Genomic DNA, 12935 nt, shown 5'->3' with positions numbered 1-12935 from the left:
ACACCCTCTGGAGTCCTGATCACCTCAATGCCAAGAAAGTAGCGCAACTCGCTCAAATCTTTCATTTCAAACTCCTGTTTGAGAAGACCCTTCACATGGTCAATCTCCATAGCATTGTCACCAACAATAATAAGGTCATCTACATATATGGTAATGACCACAATCCCCACATCACTCTCACGTACATAGAGTGAATGATCAGCATGAGCTCTCCTTAAACCAATACTGACAAGATACTTGGCAATCCTGTCATACCATGCTCTAGAGCCCTGCTTCAAACCATACAAAGCTTTGAGAAGTCTGCATACATAATCTGGGTAACCTGGATCGACATAACCAGGTGGCTGATCCATATACACTTCCTCTTGCAACTCACCATTCAAGAAGGCATTCTTTACATCCATTTGATGCATAATCCATCCTCTAGATGCAGCCACTGCTATGACAGCTCTCACAGTCGTCATCTTTGCCACTGGAGCAAAGGTCTCCTCATAGTCTATGCCATACGTCTGTGCATAACCCTTTGCGACCAGCCTTGCCTTGTGACGCTCAATGTTACCATCAGCCTTATGCTTGGTTTTATACACCCATTTACAGCCAATAGCTTTCTTGCCACTTGGCAATGGCACCAACTCCCATGTGTCATTTGCTTCCAATGCAGCCATCTCTTCATTCATTGCATCATCCCAATGCACATTTCCAACTACATCCTCAAAACATGTGGGCTCCACATCCTGTATCACCTTAGCCATGTAGGCTTGGTGATGCGCTAGATACCCATCATAAGTCAATTTCTGAACTGGATTTCTGACTCTATTAGATCTGCGCGGTCCTTGGTCACTCCTTTGCCCTCTAGCATCTTCTTGTACTTTCCTTACACCAGGTGTCCTGACAGCCGGAATTCCAAATTCCTCATCAAGACTTTGTTCAGAACCATCTGAATCCATGTCTACATGTGAAAAACCTGATGATGCATCAACCATAAAGGGAGGTTCATCAACCTTTTCCTTTCCTTTTCGTGATACATTCCCTGTACCTGTTGGTGGAGTAACCTGCGTACGTAGTCTACCATTCCATGGTTTCTCAAGAGAGCCACGAGAAGAGGACTCTTGTGGTCCACTCAAAACCTGTGACTGTGGCCTCACATTTTGTACAACCACATCATCTTTTACATCAGCCCCAATAGTGCCATGTGCATTACTGTACCAGTTGCTCATCTCATCAAAGACTACATCTCTGCTCACTCGTAATTCTCGTGTAGTAGGATTGTAGCACCTGTACCCCTTTTGTTCAAGATAATATCCCACAAGAATACATTTCTCTGCTTTAGGATCCAATTTCCTACGCAACTCATCTGGTACATGCACGTAAGCTATGCAACCAAACACTTTCAAGTGTGCCAAATCAGGCTTTGTACCTGTAAACTTTTCCTCAGGTGTTACATCATGCACCGCAGCTGTAGGTGTCCTGTTCATAATGTACACAGCTGTATTTACAGCTTCAGCCCAGAAATGATGAGGCATGTTCTTCTCATTCATCAATGCACGTGCAACCTCTGCAATGTGCCTGTTTTTCCTTTCTGCGACCCCATTCTGCTGTGGAGTATATCTGCATGTAAACTACATGTGTATACCATGCATTCGCAGAAAATCTGAAAAATCATTGGAGAAGTACTCTCCCCCTCCATCTGACCTCAATGTCTTGATTTGCATATCTGTCTCCTTCTCAATCATGACTTTGAAGTCTTGAAAGTGACCAAACACTTCACTTTTGTTACGCATGAAGTAGATCCATACTTTCCTTGTATGGTCATCAATGAAAGAGACATAATACCTGCAACCATGTATACTTGCAGTATCAGTTGGACCCCAAACATCTGTGTGCACCACCTCAAGTGGCCTTTTACATACATTGCGCTCATGTGGAAATGAACCCTTTGACTGTTTTCCAAACTGGCATGCTGCACACACTTTATGCATACCATCCACCTTGAATTTGGGCAAGCCTTTTACAATCTGTTTTGATTGCATGCTGCGCAATCTCTGCTCATTGACATGGCCAATGCGTTTGTGCCAAATGTCAACATCAGCAACAACACCTGTGCCCTGTGCAAATAATGTAGCTTTTACCTCAGGCATGTCTACATTCAGCGTAAACATTCTGCCCACACATTTTCCCTCTGTGATCAGCTTACAGCCATTCTGGAAATCTTCTATATAACAGCCATTTGGATTGAAGCGAACCTGCAAACCCTGCTCAACCATTTGTCCAACAGAAACAAGATTCTTTGTAATGTTTGGGACATGAAGTACATCTGCTAAGTACTTTGATTTCCCACTCTTCGTATTTAGAGGTATGTCCCCTACATGAGCAATGGGGTGAGCTGTGTCATCTCCTGTCTGCACATAGCCTGACACATCTGGTTTGCGCATATCTCTAAACCACTCTCCACGAGACGTCATGTGATTAGAGGCACCTGAATCCACATACCAAACATCATCTTGGGTGGAATTCTCTGCAGTCATTGTATTCATTACATGCTGCATAACAAACATGCGCTCGTTTTTGCTGTCATCTGCATCTCTGCTAGTAGATGCATAGTTGCCCTGTTCTCTCTTTCTACTTGCTTTTCCCTTTGGACAGTCACGTGACATGTGACCTCTTTCACCACAAGTCCAACATTCTCTACTATCTGGAGTATGTTGCTGCCTGCTTGATCCTGCACCACGACCTCTTTGACTCCCCCTGCCTTGAGACTGGTTTCCCCTGCCACCTGTATTGTTTTGATTTGATTGACCTTCCAGAAATTGGCCCCTGCAACCCCTTGGGCCTCGACCATGACCTCTACCTCTACCTCTGTTAGAGTTAGAATAGAAGGCCTGTTCAGAATTATTTCTGCCATGAGAAGAAGATGTGTCAAGGTTATTCTCCTCAAGAATAAGCATAGAAATCAAATCTTGGAACACGGGGATGTCGTCTCTTGTATTCATGGAAGACCTAAAATGTACATACTCATCTCCTAGACCATCCAAGCATGCACGGACAATGTCATCGTCTTCCACTGAGACTTTAATAGATCCAAGAGCCTCAATGATACTCTTGATCTTCAAGGCATAATCATTGATTGAGAGGTTGTTCCTCTTAACCCGATTTAGCTCCGACTTTAGTTGAAGCTTCCTGGCCTTGGTGTTCACCTCGAACACTCTGCTTAAGTTTCTCCATGCAATGGCGGGGGTTTTAGCATCCTGTAGATAGCCCATCATGCCATCTGTGATGCTCATAGACATCCAATACATCACTTTGCTCTGGCCTTGTTGCCAGTCCCTCAAAGCTTTCCTTTGTTCTACTGTAGCATTTGCCTCGGGAATCTCTGGTTCCTTTTCATTGTCTCCTTCTACATAGTCCCAATAACCTTTTCCTTTTAGGAAATTTGTTATTCTGAACTTCCATGCAGGGTAGTTATTTTTCTCAAGCTTCTCAGTAACAATCTGACTGAAACCGTCAGACATCTTGAAGCACTAAGACAAAATAGCTGCAATCTGCAAAAACCTGCAAATCTGTTGAACCTGCTATCGTGGTTCTTGTAACGCTTTCTACACTCAACGAGTGTCCACAATCAAGCGTTTCACAACCACTGTACTTGTACAGTAAATCTCTGTATACTGCACTTTGGAGACCTGTTCAGAAACTTGTGCAAGAGAGCTACACAAGACAAGCACAAAGCACACAGAGATGGAAAGCTTCTTCTTCTTCTTTACAGAAAAGAGAGTACAAAATGACTAAGTGCTAAAGCTGAAAAGTAGCACATATGTACATGCGGTCACTAAGTGTGAACTCGCTAGAAGCGTACTAGGCTGGCACTATAAGTGTAGTCCAACTGTAGAATCACTGGCAGAGATCCTCCGTGTCGGTCACCTAACGCGCCAGTGAGTAAATGCCGTAAGCGGCCAAGACCCGTAGTGGATGCCAGCTCAAGGTGTAGAGCTCCACATCTCAACACCAATCACAAGTGGCATGAATGTATGATGCACCGTTTGGAATTTAGGAGATAGAGTACTATGCATGAGATAACACATATAATGTGAGGGATGTTTAATGATGAGTTCTCAAAATATTCCTTTTTGACACATTGGTGACACTAGTTCTTTTGAAGCGTGGATGGGAACACCTCGAATTCTACTTGGAAAGACTCTTGACAATGTCCAAATGTGCTTTCTTACAAACTTTCTCCAAGTTAAGACACAAACACTATATATGCTCCTACTTCTTGAGTCTAGATGTCTTCCAATTGAGGTTATGGGCATGGAGAGGGTTGTGGAGTACATGAGAAAGAGGCATCAAATTGACTTCCTACAATTGCATGGGAAGCAAGAAAAAAAATTCAAAACACCATAAAGCAAGATTGCAAGAATGAGATGGATACAAGACATAAAGAAGTGGTTCAAAAGATGGGACGGATTACACTTGCTACATGATGCCTCAATAGACTCCCAAGTGAATGAAGATTTTCTACAATGCTGATGAATTAAGTCTTGGGAAGAATTTGATGGTCATGCTTCATAGAGTATACCACCCATATTGCTCCCGAGTACAAAACCATGGTTCTCACCAAAAGAGGAAATTGTACCTATCCTTATATGTTTAAGCATATCCCATCCTCGAGGATCCCCAATCCTTGGGGATCCACTCCTTATAGGAAAGGACAAGAAACATGTGAGTAGAGTGTCTTAGAATACCCCTTATTTTTATGATTAGTGTATGGTAATTATGACCTCCCTTCTTATGATCATAAGAGCTCTAGTGAAAAAAGTTATTATACCTCTATCTTATAGATAAGGTTTTGCATGGGTTTTTAAAAACACACTATGGCTAAATTTGTTGTGTAGTTGTGTTTTTTATGCATTAATCTTATCACTATACGTGATGGTATTCTCTTTATTTTCAAGCCTCAAATAACCCTAACAACATAAGAGAAACCAAAAATCAAGAATTATTAATCATTTACACTAGGATGGTAGAGTGTGAGTATGTATAAACTTGAGTTGATTTATGTGAAAAGTGCATAGGTCTTATAATATCAAAGCGAGGAATCCCAAACTCCGAGCAAGTGTTTCCGAGCTAATACAAAATCGAGCGACATCTAGTAAAGCACCTTGAACATATCCATGTTGTAAAATTGATGCAACTCATGATCAAGCAAGAAAGCATATTCAAAAGTACATTTTTACAATTTTTAACTTCACATATGCATCTTCTCCATCATCTATGTTACGGCCTCCAAACATCACTTGTGCTTCCAAAATGTCAATGGACGGAAATATACATGGTCTCCCATAGGCCATCTATGGTCAACTTCCAAAAACCAAAAGTCATGTAATGGTTTTGAAGAACTGTCCAAAAACTAGATAAATCTTTTGGTGTGTCAATTGATTAATATCCATGTCTCTCTCTCTCTCTCTCTCTCTCTCTCTCTCTCTCTCTCTCTCCTCCCCCCCCCCCCCCCCAAAGTCAAAGATTCAAATGTCATTTGCATTGATGATAGACACATGCGAGTATGAATGTTAGGTCCCTACAAAATTCAAGTCCTAAAAAATATCGCTTAGTTCTTGGATATCTTTGTGGTCTTGCTAAACGCGACTATAACTAGAACAGCTTCAACACCAATAGCTCTTCCCTTTTTGCACCCTTCCTCTAACAAATAGCCTTTCCTTGGGCTCTTTGATATTCAAATTGATTTGAAAATGTATTCTTGCGTGACTTTTTAGCCTTTGACGTGTGGATACTCTCCACAAAGAAGTCAACGTAGAACACGCATGCATCTCAACCACAAGACCTTGGATGGAACCACACTTCATCCTTGGCTTATAGTAAATATTGGCTAGATTCCAAATTAAAAAACCATCTTTGATGATCTTGGTGATGTCCTGCCATACTGAAAGTGAATTGGCCAAGGAAATCTCATTGACCTCATTGGGATTGGGCCATTACACATTTGAGAATGCTGGCTACAGGCAGTTCTGCAACTTGAGAGAAACCATGGACTTCACGCGAGGTGACACTCACTATTTGCCCGGCTCTCTCTCTCTCTCTCTCTCTCTCTCTCTCTCTCTCTAAAATGGACACATACTTAGACCCTGGCCCTAATTCTATCGATAGAGAGTACGTGGAATGCAGCTTGACAATGGGGACCACTAGAATGGTATAACCTCTCTATCACACAAGTGTGGTAGATTCGTTATGCCATTTCCCTCTTGAATAACAGGTCTTGAGTTCAACTCTCCTCGTTGGATAGATCTTTAAGGTCACTCGGGATAGTTTCCTACGATGTTAAAATTCATGTGTGTGTGGGTGTGCTAATAAAGAGGAAAATGGTATAATCTTTTTATCACCGAAGTGTGGTAGATTGGTTATGCCATTTCCCTCTTGAATAAGAGGTCTTGAGTTCAACTCTCCTCGCTGGATAGATCTTTAAGGTCTCTTGGGATAGTTTCCTACAAAGTTAAAATTCTCTCCTTCTTCTTCTTCTTCTTCTTCTTCTTCTTCTTCTCCCTCTCTCCCTGTGTGTGTGTGTGTGTGTGTGTGTGTGTGTGTGTGTGTGTGTGTGTGAGTGAGAGAGAGAGAGAGAGAAAATATACCGACTATAGTATCTTCTCAATGAGCAAGGAGAGGATCCCAGCTGCAGGTTGCAAGCCTGCAGGCAAGCTACATAAGCTCTCGCTCACCTACTGGCTCTCTCTTTAAATAAATACCGCTAATACTTTAAAGATGTCAGATTCCTCACGTAGGTTGCACCATCCTCCTCAGCCTTCGCATGCACCTCTTGCTCCTTCTCCTTACCATCCTACTCAGCCTTGTAAGCAGGCTACACCTCCCCCAAGCCCAAGGGCTTCCTCCTCATCGCGACGCACACAGAGAGCCGTAAAACATCTTGCAAAATATTGGCTAGGCAAGTGATGAATGAGTTTGGCAGTTTCCTCAAGAATCCCATAACTTGGAAGAAACACCCCAGCTCGATCTTCGCCATTCTCGTTGTCCTCATTGTCATCATCCAAACCTAAAAGGATACGATCGGTTTTGCTCGGAGCTGCTCGGACCGCGGCAAAGCTGGCATGTGCTCTCCTTGGTGTTTTTGGGCTGTTAGTCGCCATCTTTTCTCTCGCTGGAGGGGGCTTTGGTAAGAACATTAGTTTACTTACTGTCGCAAACCAGAGCAAAAATGCTCACTGTCGCAAAACAGAGCAATCAATGCACGAACCGGGGCTCTATTTGCTTGCTTAATATTGCTCAATATTGCACAGAATCAACCTTCTTACTGTTGTTTGTGAGGTCAACAAACCATAACCATTTGCTTACTGTTGTTTGCAATCAATGTGGGAACAAAGGCTATTGCTCACAAAATCAAGCTGCTTACTGTCGTGTGTGAGGTCGCAAACCAGAACACGGCGGCGGCAGGAAACCAGGTTCTGCTTAGCTTCCTTCTTGTGGTCGGCAAAGCACTCGAGAGCGTTTCTTGAGGGGCAGGAGAAAACTGAAAATCGTTGGGTCGGCTTGGTTGCCGCAGTAGGTCGAACCAGTAAAACGAGTCTTAACTCAAAGGCTGTGAATCGACAGGAGGAGCAGGGCGAAGCTTGGCTAACCCCCCCCCCCCCCCCCCCCCCCCCCCCGCCCCTCGCCCATGGGGGGACTGTGGAAAACGCGAAGAGAAGGGGAAAAGTAGGGCACGAGCTTTGAGAGAGAGAGAGAGAGAGAGAGAGAGAGAGAGAGAGAGAGAGAGAGAGAGAGAGAGAGAGACAGAAGCAGCCTTTCACCTTTGCGCTGTAGCATGGATTTGTAGCATGTCAGTAGACAAGAAAAAACACTAACGTGAAACTAGTTGTAGCCATCCACGCCAGCGTGGATGGCTACAGGCAGTTCATTTTTGGGATAATTACCAAAATACCCCTTTAGTTTGTGGAAATTCCTAATACATAGCTACTATTATTTGCTCTTCTTTAAAAGAAATCAATAGATAGGTATATTCCGCGTTTTACCTCCCCCTCACCCCGCCCCCCTCCTCTGCTCGATCTGAGCCCGCCTCCCTTCTTCCTCCGCTTTCTCCCTCCTCCCCTACCTCCCTTCTCCTCCTCTCCTCTTGGTGCACAATTTCTTCCCCACTCTCCTTCCAAGACACCTTGCCTAAAGAGAGTGCTTTCGCTATGCACGCACATACAGAATTGAGAGAGAGAGTACGGCCTTCACTACCACGACAGCGTTGAGGGAAGGAAAGAGAGAATGGCCTTCGCAGGCTTCTGTGCATGCGACAGAGAGGGAAAAATGCGATTTGCAAAAACTGTGTTGTGCATTCGACAAAGAGAGAACGAGAGAATTCACACCACACATGTCTGCAAACGAGTCGCCTCCCAAAATAAAAAGGGAGAGAGAGAGAGAGAGAGAGTCGCTACGACTAGAAAGAGGAAATCTGTAAAAGATTATGCATATTTTTTAAAGAAAAAATTGAACCACCTACTACCTTTCAAATTAAAAAAACTCCCAATGCCACAATGGTACATACTGGCTCCACTGATATTATATTCATCGGATACTCATCAGATTCCAGTTCCGAGTTGAGATCTCTCTCAAGAGAGTAAAAGGCGGATGAGGAATTCGAATGCTCGACATAATTATGGTACGAACTCACAATGTTCTCGTAGCCAACATAGCATGCAATAGGTGTTGCGATGTTGAGCACAATTCCCTACATATAAAAAATAGCATGAACCTCCTGCGCTCCCATAGCTGCCAATTCCCTGCGCGACAGAATGCAGAGCACCTGCAGCATGTGGCTGGAGCATGAGCAGCCAAATTCGCCTCGCATCTCCCCCCTCGCTCAGACATTTGTCTACAAACTTCGACACCTCTCATTCAGCTTCAAAATAGATCTCGCGTGATTCTATCAATTTTCCGATTTTCCCCAGCTGGGTACCCCCTACTTTGTGATAAATTCCCAAAATGCCTTTCAAATTTTCCAAAATTCTCAAAATACCCCGGTTGTGAGAGTAAATTTATCCGAAGATTAAAAAATTTGTAGCTTTTCATAAGAAGATTGATTGTCTATCAATACAAGATACTTAAACTAGAATTTGAGCTAGTTATGTAGGTTTTGGAGATGAATTGCTTCATTATTTTTAGACATAATTGTCTTTTTTTAGGAGGTAATTTGTGACAAATTACATGCTAAGCACTAAAAACGGATCTCCATTGTCAAAAAAGAATAAAGATTAGGAAAACATCAATATAAATAGTTACTAATCACTATATTCTTTTTAAAAAACCATTAAAGTTTAATGCGACATATCAACTCAAAAGTTCATGCATTGCAAAATAAAAGAATTGCAATTTTGGGCACTTTTTTGGGTCAATTATAATGATAGAAATCACCCAAATATAGCGTTATCGTCGCAAATAGGCATGTTTTCCTTTTGGGTCAATTATAATGATAGAAATCACCCAAATATATTCTATGTTTTTTGATCGCTTTTTCCACTCATCCAACTAGTCGCATCTCTCTCTCTCTCTCTCTCTCTCTCTCTCTCTCTCTCTCTCTCTCTCACACACACACACACACACACACACACATGGCTCGCTCGATTTTCTCCTTGCTCGAACGAGCGATACGGTAGGACTCTATCAAAGCTTATCTCTCAATTGACAATGAGATCTACAAATATAGTGCTAGCAATGTTGGCGTGTAATGTACTCAACAAAGTATTTATCTATAAATTTCAAGAGATATATGTTATTGGTAGAGTTTGTAGTGAGAATATACATTCCTCTTCACATACATACATACATACATATATATATATATATATATAGATTGATTGGGGGCCTTCCATAACTTAAAAGCTGATCTAACTTTTAGGAAAAAACCCTCTCCCATGAACTTACATGGTATAGCAAGTTTTCTATGCTTGATCGCCTAGGCTATCCCCTTATCTCGCCGATACTCACTATAGCCATTCTGCTTAGCTCACACTCCCTTTGATGCGAGACGAGGCATTGGGCCAATGAAGAAGATTCCGATCGACTATGGACATTATGCTTATTGCAAGTTTGAGAGTCTACATATCACACACTACTAGAGTGCTCATCTTTTGGTCACTTCCAAATTTACCTCCCTGATATTTTTTAGCCATGACCTATATCCACATACTGTCCTCTCCTAGCCATAGTGTGGGTTCTCCATTGTGACTTTCATCACCATGTTCCTTGAATATAGAAAGTCACTTATACGGCCCCCACATGGTACATTACATATACCTTTGCTCCCATAGGTCATGCTTGACCTCCAAGGATGATAGTAAAATATATATGTTCATCTATCACTCTCTCTTTCTTATAATTTCTTGTTCATGTATCTACTCCACTCTCTTAAATTTGAAGAGGGTATGCAATAAGAATCCATGAGCAAGGCACATGCATCATTCACTTGCAAGAAGTGACTCCAAAAAGGTGGCAAAAGGTCTCCACAATCAAGGTAGCATGTTTTTGTGCATGCGAAGAGATCCTCTAATGATACTAGGCATACAAATAAGCAATGTGATGGTTAAAGTTGAGAAACCATTTTCTTCCATGTGTTGACTCCCTTGGGTTCACGTGTCGGGTATCCATGCATGAGGCCATTTGCTTACATGAAGCGACTCTTGGATGGTAGAATATCTTGGTGTCTAGCAAGGTGACTCAAAAGATCTAGAGTCTTAACTAAGGTTCATCTCCTCTCATAGATTGTTCTTCCTCCATAGTAGCTTGTGTAGAAAGATTCCTTCACCTAGAGTGAAGAAAATGAGTGGCACCTCAAAAGAGGTAAAAAATATTATAGGTTCCCTCCCAATTATAGCTCCTCCAATACGAGTAGGGAATGAATGTATTGGGGACTCTAATAATACAAAAATATGTCGAAGCCTCTTTTATGTGATCCATTCACTTGCCTAGCAAGTCGATGACAAAGACAATTGAAAAGACTACACTGTCATAGAAGGCATGGTTATGCGATTGATGTTTGCTATTGGAAAGTGGTCTATGTGGTGTGCATTTGTTATGGCAAGGATTTCCCTAAAAGTAATGGATATATTGTTGTTTCTATCCATCTCTATTGCGATTCTAGAGTGATCTCTCTCTCTCTCTCTCTCTCTCTCTCTCTCCAGTGTTGCAAGGTTTGTTTTCCACATATAACAGTGCTTGGTGATCTACGAAGAAAACGAATTTGTTTCCAAGAAGGTAGTGTCTAAATTTTTTGATAGCATATATCATTCCTAGACCTTCTCTTTCCGTAGTGGTGCAATTTTTCTCTGTGTTCTTCAGTTGTCGACTAGAGTAGCAAATGGGAAAATCCATTTTCTTCTCTCCTGGCTGATGCGTCAACATGAACGTGAAAGATCTTGCTCCAGTCAAGGGCTTGCAAAATTGGAACAGAAATTAGTAGCTGCTTCAATTTGTTAAAAGCCTACTCGCATTCTTCTGTCCAATCAAACTTAGCAATGAGGGCATACAACGGCTTAGCTATTACAACATACCTGTATATGAAGCACCTGTAGTACCCACAATGTCCCATAAATGCCTACACTTCTTTCATTTTTGTTGGTCTCGGTAGTGCTGTAATTATTTGTATCTTTTTTTATCAATGGAAATCCCATTTTTGGGACACAATGTGGCCCAAAATTTTTCCTTGTCTTACCATGAAGACATATTTTTTAGGGTTTAAGCAAATGCGATAAGTTTTTCACTTTTCAAAGACTTTTCCTAGATGTGTTATGTGATCACTTCTCAGGTTAGAATGAACACAAAGATCATCCATGTATATCTCCAGGAATTGTCTGAGATATTCCTTGAATGCATGACTCATTAGTCTCTGAAAAGTGGCAGGTGTATTGGCTAGGCCGAAAGGCATTACCCTGTATGCGAATATACCCCACTCTGTTGCAAAAGATGTCTTATGCTGATCTTTTGCTTTGATGGTTAACTGGTTGTACCTAGAGAACCCATCTAAAAAACTATAGGTCTCTTTCCTTGCTACTCTCTCAATAACATGATCCGTTATTGGTAGTGGATAGTTGTCCTGGATGGTAGCAGCATTTACCTGTTTGAGGTTTATACATACACACAATTTTCCATTCTTTTTTTGGCACTACCACAATCAGGGATACCCAATCGATATGTTCAATCTCATAGATAAACTCCACATTCTTCAGTTTGTCTATCTCTTCCTTAATTTTCTTGGCAAAAGTCTCATTGTATGTATAAGGACATTGTCTGCATGGTCTGGCATCACTTTTAAGGGGTATCGTGTGCTGATAGATCTCTGGATCTATTCCCTTTAGTTCTTTGTATGACCAAGCAAACACATCTTTATACCGTTTATGAGTGTATTTATCAGAAGCTTCTCTTCTTCTTCGGTGAGGTCCGTGGCAATGTATGCCACTTTAGGTTCCTTGCCTAGTTCTGCTAAGTTTATGCATTTGTCTTTCTCAGGCCCATCATATGAAGTTCCAGGCTTGTTTGGGTCTCCGCGCCACAATTTTTCTATCCTGAATAGTGTACTTCTTGTAGTGGGAAGGTGCATCAAACTTATCATTCTTTGATTCCTCATTGGTTTCCTTCAAAGCTCGTTTCAATTCATTGTACTTGTTTTTGAGCTCGGTTTTGGATAATTTCGGTGCTTTTTTGGTAATACTCTTCGTTGTGGTTTTTGTGCGTTCTTCTTTTTCATTTTTGTTTTGGTTGAGTCAGGTTTCATGTACCTCTTTGATATCCCATCCTTAAGGCAATTAGTTGCTTCAACCAACCTTAAGTACTGTGTTTTGTCTATTAACAGAGGTACTATGTATTCTTCTGTCTTGTTTCGTTTGTTCATGCGTTTATTCCAATACCTACGCTATCTTCGAGGATTTTGGTTTTGA

This window comes from Adiantum capillus-veneris, chromosome 29 (assembly GCF_014529385.1).
Source record: "Adiantum capillus-veneris isolate H3 chromosome 29, ASM1452938v2, whole genome shotgun sequence".
Taxonomy (NCBI): Eukaryota; Viridiplantae; Streptophyta; class Polypodiopsida; order Polypodiales; family Pteridaceae; genus Adiantum; species Adiantum capillus-veneris.
Note: the sequence above shows the minus strand (reverse complement) of the source record.